Source organism: Pleurodeles waltl, chromosome 4_2, assembly GCF_031143425.1.
Source record: "Pleurodeles waltl isolate 20211129_DDA chromosome 4_2, aPleWal1.hap1.20221129, whole genome shotgun sequence".
NCBI lineage: Eukaryota > Metazoa > Chordata > Amphibia > Caudata > Salamandridae > Pleurodeles > Pleurodeles waltl.
The window spans coordinates 566993206-567005953 of record NC_090443.1 but is presented as its reverse complement, the minus strand read 5'-3'; the positions used below and the strand labels follow the sequence as shown (position 1 = coordinate 567005953).

Below are 12748 nucleotides of genomic sequence, written 5' to 3'. Positions count from 1 at the left end.
TTTGTCAACTGCTTTGCCACACTTCTTTGGGACTTATTTCAAACAGCAATCAAGCCAGTGCCCCAGGTGGGAGGTAAGTTTTATGTCAGCAATGAATGCACATCTATTTATATATTAAAACACAATGGTGATAGTTATGGTTAGGAATCAGTTCTACTGGAAATCTGTTCTTTAGTGTGCTTATAATGATGGCACCATTCGAGAAAGGTGCATTAAACATTTCAAATCAAATAGCCTAGATGGACAAGTTACTTACCTTCAGTAACCCCTTATCCGGTAGAGACAATATATAGGTGCATATTCATTACCTTAGAAGGTCCTCCTGGCATCAGTCTGGATCCTGAAATATTTCTCAAACAGTACCTCTGTGCGCTGTCACGTAACGTTGATCAGCTCTGCATCCAGCATTGGCGTCGTCTGCACCGGATATGATGTTGCAGGTCCTATATAGGCACCACCCTGACGCACCAACATCAGTTTCTCTTCAGGACTTTTAACAACAGAAGCACAGAGCCATGAAGAATACTGACCACTTGTGCATCAAAATTAAGCCCCTGAAAGGGGAGTCCCAGTCCCTAGAAATTAGGTTGTACAACGTGGAGGATTGGTAGCCCAGTAAGTAATCTGCAACTATATATATTGTCTCTATTAGACGGGCGTAACCAAAGGTAAGTAACTTGTCCATCTGTTAGAGACATCTAGTTGCAGATTCCTTACCTCAGAATACATATCCAATCAATACCATCCCCGGAGGTAGGTCAGCGAACCAAGATCACACTAGAAAGCCCTGCAAAAGCGAAAGGGCAAATTACCAATCCCAAAGGACCTGACTGTCCAGGAGGTAGTGTTTGGTAAATGTGTGCAAAGATGCCCACTTTGCCACCTGACAGATATCAAGGACTGGAACTCCACGTGCTAACAAAGTGGTCACAGCCACAGGTCTATTAGAATGAGCACACAAACCTTCAGGTGGTGGCTTCTGGTCCAGTATGTAGCAGATTTTAATGCAAAACACAGCCCATCTGGAGATGGTCTCCCATCAGCAACTGCTTGGGGAATTACAGTCTGGGCCTCCTCAGGGTCTTGTACAGCACTTGTGCAACCATATCCCACAGGGTGTAGGAATAACAGCATAAAAGGCATGCAGTGTTCACAGACAGCAATGCTAGGCTGGCAGAAGAAAACATATTCTTCCCAAGTGTGCCCAGCCTCTTGGATTCTGTATCTGGGGGTGCAGAACGGAACATGCCATGGGAGGTGAAGACTTGGGTAACGAAGTTCTGAGGAGTAGGGTGCTCATTAAGAAAATTTTGGTCACCTGAAGCAAGACGATGGTGGTGGGCATTTGTCCTGTTTAAAGAAGCCCCTGTGCTGGTTTCAGACCAGGTACCCAGTAGGATATCTGTAAGGGACCTCAGCTGCTCTTCCCACCACTACCAAGTATGAAGCAGCCTCCTTTGTAGTCACAGTAGGAGAAACCATGTCAGTATCTGAGGAGGTATCAGGTCCACTGGCCTCACTCAAGTCCGTACGTCAGTCCATAGGATCTTGGAGCTGGTATTCCAAAGGGTCCAGCAACCCCTCCCATTCCTCACTGTAACAAGCCAATAGGAAAAAGGCTCAGGATCCGACAAAAGAGGTACTGTTGTTTGGCTCCGTGTCATAATTGGCAATAAGAATGGGGACTGCCCCACCCAGGGGCATAGACGGTGCCAGGAGCGTTTGCATCAGGGAAGGTCGAGCTGGTACGACCAACACCGTCCTGCCAGCACGGAACCTGAAGTGCCCCTTTCCGACTCCATGGGGACCGAAGGCATACCAGCAGTGTTGGACTGCCTAAAAATGAGTCGCATGGCCTCATAGAACTCCTTCAGTAGGGCAGGGGTTGCCCCAGCTCCCTTAAACTCAGCCCACATGCAGGCTCTACAGAGGGAGGCTTAGAATAAAGATGCTCCCGCACCCTCGTCCTGTCAGCCAAAGGAAAAGGCAAAAATCGAAGAATGTTTTGTCTTGTTTTTGTGCCTCGACTTACTCAATCGTCTCAAGGACTTGGAGTGGGACGATGACAAGGGGGGACTCCGCAACCAATCCTGAGACATTTCTCCTGACCGAGACCGTGCCTTGCCAGGAGCTGAGCATCGGGCAGTCATCAGCTTGAGGGACCACTTTCTCAAAGCCTTGGGATGCATAGCCCAACACTCTGAGCACCACTTTGGGTCGTGGTCGCACTCCAGACACTACAGGCACATGAGGTGCAGATCCCTCACAGACATCGCCCAATGACAGGAACTATAGTGCTTCAACCTGGTCTTCCTCGATGACATCCCTCCATGCACGAAGAGTTTCCCAACTCAAAAAGCCTTTGACAAAAAGTTGAAAAAAGGCCAGTCAAAAATTGACTGAGAGATAGTTCTCTTTGGATCAGCGCTGGCTGGCGCAGACAGAAAAAAATTATGTTAGTGTGTCAGGGTGGCATCTTTATAGGACCTGTGATGTCATATTAGATGCAGAAAGAGCCAATGACAGAAGCAGAGCTGATCCACACCACCGAACAGCGCGCAGGGGTACTGCTCAAGAAAAATCCACAGATCTAGACTGGCGCCTGGGGTAAATTCTAAGGTTAGGAATCTGAAACTAGATCTCTCTATCAGATATTAAAGATTACTGCATATCCTTCCTCATAAGAAAGATATTGTGGGGGTAGTGGTTGTATTTTCTAAGTGAACACCCATATGAACTTTGCTTTCAGCTACAGTAAAAGTGGTTGAACCGAATTATAAACAACTTGGCATGAAAGTAGAATTTTACTAATTAAAGTGGTTTGGTGTATATTTGTTTAGTAATTTAGGAGAAATTTGAACAACAAACGATAGAGGCCCATTTGTAGGTATGAATGGAGCTGGGTCCTGGGTTTGAAAAATAAAAGTTGTAATTGGCTGACAGCAGCCGATATTTTGGGCAATTACAATATGCCTCAAGGAGGCCTATATCCTGAAAAGCAACAACAGAAAGAAAGGGCGCAGAGCTATCAAGACAACACCATGGTGATGGTACAAGTTATTATGTGGTAAATTTCATTTGTTTTATGCGGTTGAGCCAGAACCATAGCTTCTATAGGTTTTAACTGATTTTTTTTTTAGTTACATATATAACTAACATAAAAAGGTTAAAGTTATGTTATAGGTGGATGTTGAAATAGGTTAAAAACTAACATATTTAAACCCCAAACCACTGAAATGTGTCTGCAATATTTCTAATTATACCTGGCACCCCCACCATGCACTGCTTATGACCTCACTTATTAACACACTCATGACATGTTAAATGACATCAATGATGCTGATTACCTTACTGATATGACGTCACTAATTACATCATTCAATGAATGTTACACTATTATATACACTGGAAGGCATTTAGTGATGTACATCTAGACCCAATTTTCTATAACCTCTGTGGTGCTAAAAGGTGTAACCTTTTGCAACATGCAGAACATGAAGCATGCAAAACGACCCACATTTTCTGTGTGTGTTCCTGTCCCCCCCCCTCCAGCTCTCCATAGGCCATTGTGCTGCCACTGCCCATGCCAGCTGTCCTAAATAGTAATTTTCTCGCCCTTGCCACCTCCCTCCTGCCCTTCACTGTCAGCATGCTGCCCATGTTGGCTTGCCCTCTGTCATCAGCTTGCTGCCTGTGACACTGCGCCTGCCCTCAGTGGTCAGCTTGCTACCTTTATTGATGCCAGCTTGCTCTCCATGATCATCTTGTTGCTCATGTCCCTAACCTCTCTCCATATGAGTGCCCTGCCCCTTTCGTCATGCACTCCGTGGTCCATTGAGTTGACAATGCCCATGTCAGTCTGCCCTACATGGACGGGATGCTGAACTTACCCATATGTCCTCTCTCCTGGCTTCTGTTCTCCATGTGCATGCCCCTTTCCCAGCCTCCTGCCCTCCATGGTCTGTTGTGATGTCCCTGCTCATCCTGGCCTGCCCTGCATCCCAGCCCTGCATGCTGCCTCTGCCCCAGTCATGTGCCCTCCACTCAATGTTTGAGTGACTCAACCCCCCCCACCACCTGTCCTTTGCGGTCAGCTTGCAGCCCCTGCTGCTCTGCTCTCTGTAGTCAGCTTACTTCCTGTGCCCTCCATCCTTTGTGCCATGCCCCTACCCGCTCCCTTTTGCCCTCTGTAGTTCACTGTGCTGCCACTGCCCGTGCCAGCCTGGCCACGGTGGTGAGCGTGCTCCCACAGCACCCTCTACCCCTTGTCCTCTGTTGCCCGTGTGTTTGCACTTGCACTCTCCCTCCCCACTTGAGTGGTCCGTTGCCTGCCAATCACCCTGCAACCTGGTTGTCCTCATTTTAGTATTCTACAGCATGAACCATAATTTCTGAAAAAACGTCCTTATTTTATGGAAATATGAAAAGGCATGGCTACTTATAAATATATTTACAGAATGACAGAAATAGAGTCATTTCTCAAATTCCACCATAGAATTTACTAATGTGATTGCTAATACAAATATTCCAATAAATTATAAATTTATACTTGGTTTGATTGATAATGTCATTGGATCACAAATCCAAGACTTATGTAAAACAAAAAGTGGTTGGGGTGCTGAAAATTCAAAGTTAGACCATTTAGAGTCACATATCACAATTAGCTGCTTCAATGGTGTATGCAAAAGTTTCCTGCAGTATTATAAATAGCTGAGGTAAGCTAGATTCAAAGTAGCCCATGCATGGTATGCATCTTAAGTAATAACTTTTTACCTATATCCTGGAACAGTTATATTGAGAGTATGTACTAATATGTTACAACCTTGACATTTCTGGTATAACAAGATAAGTTCTTAAATTAACCATGTCAAATTTACGGTTGTATAATATATTATTAGCATATCTATAAAAACAATAGCTCTATATGGAAGAAATGCTGTAGGCACCTGTGTGTGTTATAAAGTAAGTAGTTCCTTGTGGACCAACAATAAAAATCTACACCAAATACAATTCTGCCTATCTGGGTAGACGTTATCTAATAAGAGTGTGACCTATGTAGTATCACGTCTGTAACACAATTTAAATTTAACATGTTAAACATATTCAAACTGTTAAAATATTTTCAGAATGCAAATGTTTTAACATAGTTCATTACTTTGAGCTCTGTGTCTTGGACATGGACACTGAACAATGTGCTTAAGATGAGAACCAAAGTCTTAATATTGACCCTATTAAAACTTCATAGTTGATAACTACCTCATTCACATCTTAATAGACTCACACCTTGCATTGAGACAATCAAATGTCAGAGTCCATCGGTGGAAGATGTCGCCTTCAGTTATGCCCAGTGCTAAGCTTCTCCTTGCAAAGGGGCTTTCACAACAAAGTCTACAGAAATGCACAAAGGGCACTAGACAAATATGCCAATTTTGGCCAATCTTATTGCTAACAACCTAGTCCCAAGGCTAATTGTGCAAAGTGTGTGGGTGTGTGTAGAGAGCACAGAGCAGGGACTTTTTCCATTTACAGTAGACACACACTGCACCTTGCTCTGCAGTTCTAGAGCCTGCAGTGCAGAGAAGGTTTTTAGCTTTTCCATGCACGTAAGGACCTCTGGTATCAGGATCATCTTTATAAAAACTGCGACTGTGTGCGGGCACAGGCAATGACCATAAGCCATGCCTAGCACCCATGGAAGCTTAAGAACCAAAGATTCAATATGACTTTCAAAACATTTGCTTAATGGTAATTTCAACCTTTTCCTCTAATCAGTTGTGATTGCAAATGGTACTCCCAGCTGCAGAGAGGCCAGGGAGACATATGTCAGGGGGTAGAAGAAGACAATGCATAGTTAAGTGAAGAGGATACAGAAGAGACAAGGAGTTAAGTTTAAAAAGACACAAAGTTGATGCAGGTAAGGAAGATGGTTTGGAGAGCCAAAGGAAGGGCTGTGCAGAGAGGGAGGACTAACAATATTGGACAGATTTGAGAGAAAAATAAGTGTGAAGAGGGGTAAAAATAAAAATGTTGACATAAACCAAAGATGGTAACAGAGAAGGGAAGGTGGTACACTAATAGAACATTCCCTATACCCTAATTTCCTTCTAGTGATCACTATATATTTATTCTTAGGAAATTCCAGATAACAATTGCCAGCAGGGATATCAACAAGGCATGCTTTATGAAAATAAAAATAACTATGTTTCCCAATCAAGGTGTCCAACAACAACTGCCTAATCATTACTAATGATTTAAAAATTCCACTAGAGAGGGGGCGGAGCTTAATCGCCTGCCAAGATGACCACCTAATATGGGAGCTCTGTGCACACAGGAGTTCGGATGGTTTTCTGACACCGGATCCTTCTTCACAACATATTTTCCAAAATGTGTCTTTGAATAGATGCTGGACTGTTGGGTGAGCACAAATATTTGTTTGGATGCTGCTCCTGGTTTTCTTCAAGGCTGTTAACATGCCTGCTCAGGTTTCCCTCAAAGTGGAAGCCATTTTAGATGAAATGCACGCTCTGACTGGATTACCTACATGTTTCTAATGCAAGGATTGTTCTCACTCAAACATGCTACATTTACTTTCTCTAATAGATTTCCATACATTATTGACTCTTCTGAGCTTTTTCTATAAGCTGCTGGTACCCACGCCTCAGTGTTAATTAGTCACTTCACCTTGCTAACATCTGACTTTGCTGCATTTTCTCAACATCACATACTCTGAATTCCTGCTTTGTGTAATTCTTTTTGCTACAATTTACTGAGACGTTTGGTCACTTTCCATTTCAAAATTATATTGTGCTCTATTCCTTATGGAAAGTCATTTTCTACAGTTTTCTGTCCGTTTTTTACGGATACTTGCATTTCCAAAGATTTTCTGGTGATTAATTGCAATACCTCATTGCGTTATGTTCCATTCATCTACATTGGTTTAACCTTACTGATTTCTAAGGAGATTCTGTACATGAAATGGGCAAATAAAAAAAATAAAAAAACGAAAAATCCCCTACATCAGTTGATGCCCTCTTCTAATAACCTCTTGCTCGTCCTAAAACCAGATAATTGCTCTATAACTTCCACCTTACACTACTTCAAGGAAGTCTTCCTCATCTTCCTACTCTCCCAAAACCTCTCAGGTTCTGTCTACGACCACACATAAATGAGTCAAACAGGACTTGCCTTCTTCTGTGAAATAGCCTCCATCGATTTCTCTGGAACTTGTGCTTCATGAAATATAAGCATTACATCCATTTATTGAAGAAACAAATTCTCGAATGCAAAATTTAGACATCAAATGTTCTCAAATGGAAATAAGAGTTTCTGCATTGGAGCAACGTGTCAGTAATGAATAAAATTGCAGTTTTGGAGAAAGAAGTGGCAAATTTATTGCTCTCTCTGAGGATTTAGAAAACAGAAATAGACAAAATAACCTTCGCCTTTATGGTCTACTGCAAGGACCTGAAGGTAATGATCAGACTTCATTCTTTGCTTCATTTTTACCACAGTTAGTGGGCTTGCTGACTACTACAGTACTAAACATCCACAGGGCATATCGTTTGGGCTAGCATCTCCAAAACTCTTCTTCTTCATCTAAACCAAGAGGAATAATTTTCTTTCTTGAGTTCACTGACTTATTAAAAGGCCTTAACGCAGCAAAGTCTAAAAAGCAAATTTCCTGGCAGGGAAGTAAGATCTTCATTTCACAGGATGTTTCAAAAGCCACAGCATCCAGAAGGAAAGAATTCTTGGACCTTCGTCCACAACTTTGTTCTATGGGAGCTCGTTTTGGATTATTTCATCTCTGCCTTGTCAAAAGACATATCAGAATAAAACATCTTCATACACATCTCCAGTAGCTCTTTGAGGCTTTCTACGTTTGCATTCTACAAGTTCTATGGATACAGTTGGTCCTTTTACAAGTTGATTGCATAACTAGTTTCTTCCAATGTGTTCACTGTAATCTCTTAATTGGTGGTTTAAATCTGTTGGTTCTTAGTTTGTTGTTTACATGTATTTAATGAAATTATTTGTCTTGTTTAACATTTTACTTTTTTTTGCAGGTTCCTGTCATCCTCAGTATAATTACCTTTGCTCGTATCATTTGCCTGTTGATGCTCTCCGTTCACCCACTGTACAGAGTACACCCTGTTCTGTCATCGTCCATACCCTAGTGTCCATCCTTATCATGTATGCTTTTACAGTTGTCAATATTTGTAATGCACTATCTTTTCTTCTCTGATCTTCTTCCTTCTTTTTTCTTACTGTTTTCCCTTGCCTCTTCCTTCCCTATGATTTCCTAATTCCCTAATTCTTCCATGTCTCTTGAGTTCAATATTTTACAAGACCAATGTTTTGTTTATATTGTTAATCACTGTAACATTCAGAGTTATTTCTTGGAATGTCAAATGTTTTATTAATCCAATAAAAAGGCAGGTAATTTTATCCCATTTAGCTAAATATAATCCAGATCTTGTCCTTCTACAAGAGACCCACCTATTTGAATCTGAGGCACAGAAACTTAAACGTGGATGGGTGGGCACTGTTTTTACATCCCCTGCATTGGCAAAGAAGAATGGAGTAATATTGCTTTGCCATAAAAAAAAATAACAATGAGTGTTGTTTCTCAGGAGTCTGATTCAGATGGTAGGTGGCTGTTTATTAAACTAATTGTTAATGGTACTCCACTACTGATTGGTAACATTTATGGCCCTACTCATTCAGACTATTTATTTTGGCCTACCGCTGCTAAACAATGTATGTAGTATAAGGATGATTTATTTATTTTAGAAGGAGATTTTAATAAAATAATTGACCCTTTTATAGATCGACAATCAAGAGTTAAATTTATTCCTCTTGAAATCAGTTTAATTCACTCCTATTGTAATGTAAGTTAATTGATTCAAGGAGAATATGTAATCCAGATAATATGGAATTTTCATTTTTTCTCCACCTCGTGGCTCTTTATCCAGACTTGTTTATATTTTCACTTCAAAATCACTCTCCCAAAATGTTATTAGTTCTCCCATTGAACCTGTTGTGATATTTGATCATGCACCAGTCATTACAGATTTCGTTTTACTCCTGGTACATTCCAAATCAAATAGGTGGAGCTTTCACAACTCTCTTTTGCTTGATACTACTTTTTCCTCATCTTTTATTGCTTTTGCTGAGGAATCCTTTAATAGTAACGAAAATTCTGGTATCTCCCCTCAATTGTTATGGGATTCATTTAAGGCTACAGCATGAGGATATATTATTGATTTTGTTTCTAAAAATAAAAAAGCTTATAATAAACAACATTAAGCTCTGTTATTAAATAATAAGCATTTAGGACATTAATATTCTTCTTCTTTACTAATCCTAATTTGCAAGAATGTATTCAAGCAAAATTACAGTTTAATAAAATCTCTAAGGACAATGCTTCTTCCTCACTTCTTGGTAGCAGCACCCACTATTAAGAGGGTTGAAATAAAATGGGGAAACCTCTTGCTAATTATTTACAAATTGGGAAACAACGTCACACAGTGCAATCTATAAACATCGGGGCAGGTAATTCTGTTTTTAAAGACAACAAAATCTTGGCAGAGTTTGTCAAATATTATCAAACTCTCTCTACTTCTGAGGTGCCGCCATCCCCTTCTCAAGTTGATGACTATTTAAAGAAAGTTCAAAATCCTAACAAGGATCTAATTGATTTTTCTTCCCTCAAATCAGATATTTCTTACTCAGAAATTCTTCAAGCCCTTCGTTCCCTTAAAAAAGGTAAAACTCCTGGAACGGATGGTTTCACTGTGGAGTTCTTCTTTCACTTTTCAAATATTTTACTTCCCAGGCTTCTACATCTTTTTCAATTCTTCTCAAACTCAGGGTCTACAATTCAATAAGCTACAATTTGCCTTGTTCAAAAAGAAGGTAAGGACCCTACCTGTTGCAAAAACTAAAGACCAATTTCTCTGGTTAATGTAGGCTACAAAATCTTTGCTTAAATGTTAGCTTTACATCTTGATCCCCTATTGCCCTTAATGATAGAAAAGAAACAACCAGGATATGTCAAAGGTAGACTTGCTTCTGATAATTCTAGAAAATTCTGTAATGTACTAAGCAAAGTGTTAGAAATGGGGTTTCTGGTTGGCCAGGGTAAGCACCTCAGCCAGGCAGAACTTACCCACTCTAGTCAGGGCAAGGGAGTTACACGTCCAAGATAACCCCTGCTCACCCCCTTGGTAGCTTGGCACGAGCAGTCAGGCTTAACCCAGAGGCAATGTGTAAAGCGTTTGCACAACACACACAACACACGTGATGCAATATCCCCACCACAAAGGAAACACAACACCAGATTATATGAAAATATACTGTATTGTACACAAGGCAATTATCAGACCAAACATCACATATCAGTACTATCCTGCTACCTTAGCAGTTGTCAGAACGTTACACATTAGTTACTCTGCAACCTAGCAGTAGTCACACATAACACACAGGTTACTCAGTATTCTGCAACATAAGCAGTAGTCAGGAAAGCACGTTATTACATCACAGCACTTGTCATAAGAATATCATTAAATACCCATAGTAGGAACATTAGAAAACATATGGCAAGTTAGAAAAACATTTTAGCAAGCATGTCCATAAAAGGAACATTTGCATACACATATGTAAAAACATCAAACGCAGGTAGGTAATATATGAATCAAACAAAAGTCTGTAGAAAGAACTTTGGATTGCAACTATATTGGTCCTTTAAACAGTACCTGGTTGGATGAAGGCACCTCCAGTGCCTAGAAGGCGAACAATGGGGCCCCGGCGCTCCTATGCGCAAAACGGGGGCCTCCCTTATACTCTGGGGTCAGAGGAGGGCGACATGCACCTCCTCTCTTTTATAGACAGGCCCCTCCGGGGATGGTGATTGCTGGGGGCCCCTCAGGGCCTCAACTGGCCCTCACAAGGGGGGCCAGAGCCAGCAAAAACAACTTAGGGCAGGAGGGGGGCACCACGCACCCCTTTCCGTTTAATGACAGGCCCCTCCCGGGACCCGCAATCTCTGGGGGCCCCCCCAGGCCTCCACCAAGGGGGGGGGGAAGCACAATAATGCCCATTTTACCTAACAGCAGAAAAGAGTCGTCCTGATCCTAACGCAGGGGCCAAGAGGAAGGGGGCACTCCCGCGCCTTCCCCGGGTCTGGCCGTGAAGCCACAAGAAGATCGGACCCCTCCTGGGGCCCGAGCAGACACTCGCCTGCACTCGATGCGCTGCGCAAGTGTTCTTCCAGCTTCCCGGGCCGCTGCGGTGATCTTATTTAAAGGGGCACAATGCAGCAAGGAGCCTACGAGCTCCCAAAGCTCCATAAGCGCGCTGCAATCAGCGCTATGGCAGCCCGCAACCACGGAGAAGCACCCCTCGTGAAGAAATGGATGCAGGGGTCAGGGGCCACAGCACCCTGCCCCTGGGGAGCAGAATCTTAAGACAAGGTCCTCAGGTGGAGGGCCCAGCTACAGGCCAGCACAAGGGAAAGGCAGCAAGTGGCAAGTCCTTCACAGTGACCAGGCAGGTCACAGGTCAGCACAGCAGCAGCAGTCCATGGCGGTTCCTGGTGAGTGCTTTCAGCCTTTGGTGTCCACTTCCAAGATGATTCCAAGAGTCTCCAAATTGTGGGGAAAATTCCCCTGTACTTATAGTCAGTTCTTACAGTGTTTTAAAATGGTAGGGAGAGGAGGTTCCAGCCAGTTAAAACTGGTTCTGTGAGTACCCCCTCTCTCCTTTCAGCACAGGCTCCAAACATCAGTGGGGGGATAACAACCCTATTGTGTGAGGCCAGGGCACAGTCTTTACAAATGCAGGTGTGCCCCGCCTCTCCCTTCTCTCAGCCCAGGAAGACTATTCAGTATGCAGATGCACCTCTGTGACACCTCCACCCTCCCTGTGTACAGGCTGTCTGAAAAGTATGCACAAAGCCCCAACTGTCACTCTGCCCAGACGTGGATTGGAGTCAAGCTGCAAAACACCAGAGTCATAAGCACAGATAAAAGCGCACTTTCTAGAAGTGGCACTTCTGTGATAGTAATAAAAAATACACCCACACCAGTAAGCAGCATTTACTATCACCATCACAACCATACCAAACACGCCTACGCTACCCCTCATAAATCAGACAATACCCCTTACACATAAGGCAGGGCATTTCTAATGCAATCCTATGAGAAGGCAGCACTCACAGCAGTGAGACACCAAGTTAGGCTGTTTGTCACTACTAGGACAGGCCATGCAATATGGCACATGTCCTGCCTTTCTACATACATGGCACCCTGCCCATAGGGCTAGCTACGGCGTACCTTAGGGGTGACTTACATGTAGTAAAAGGGGAGTTCTGGGCCTGGCAAGTAAATTTAGATGCCAGGTCCCTGTGGCAGAAAACTGAGCACACAGGCCCTGCGCTATCAGGCCTGAGACAGGTTTGAAAGTCTACTTCAGTGGGTGGCGCAAGCAGCGCTGCAGGCCCACTAGTAGTATTTAATTTACAGGCCCTGGGTATAGAGATACCACTGTACAAGGGACTTATAGGTAAATTAAATATGCCAATTAGGTATAAGCCAATCATACCAACTTTAGATGGGAGAGCACCTGCACTTTAGCCCTGGTCAGCAGAGATAAAGGGCTCAGTGTCCTAGAGCCAACAGCGAGAGGTCAGAAAAACCAGGAGGAAGGAGGCAAAAAGACTGGGGATGACCCTGCGTAAGGCAAAAAG

At 42.8% G+C, this 12748-nt stretch overlaps 1 protein-coding gene across 2 annotated transcripts in view; it reads right to left on the bottom strand.

The window, feature by feature from the left end:
* Positions 1 to 12748, bottom strand: part of DENND1B (DENN domain containing 1B) — a 1047500-nt gene that overhangs the window by 18494 nt on the left and 1016258 nt on the right. The window lies entirely within an intron of this gene.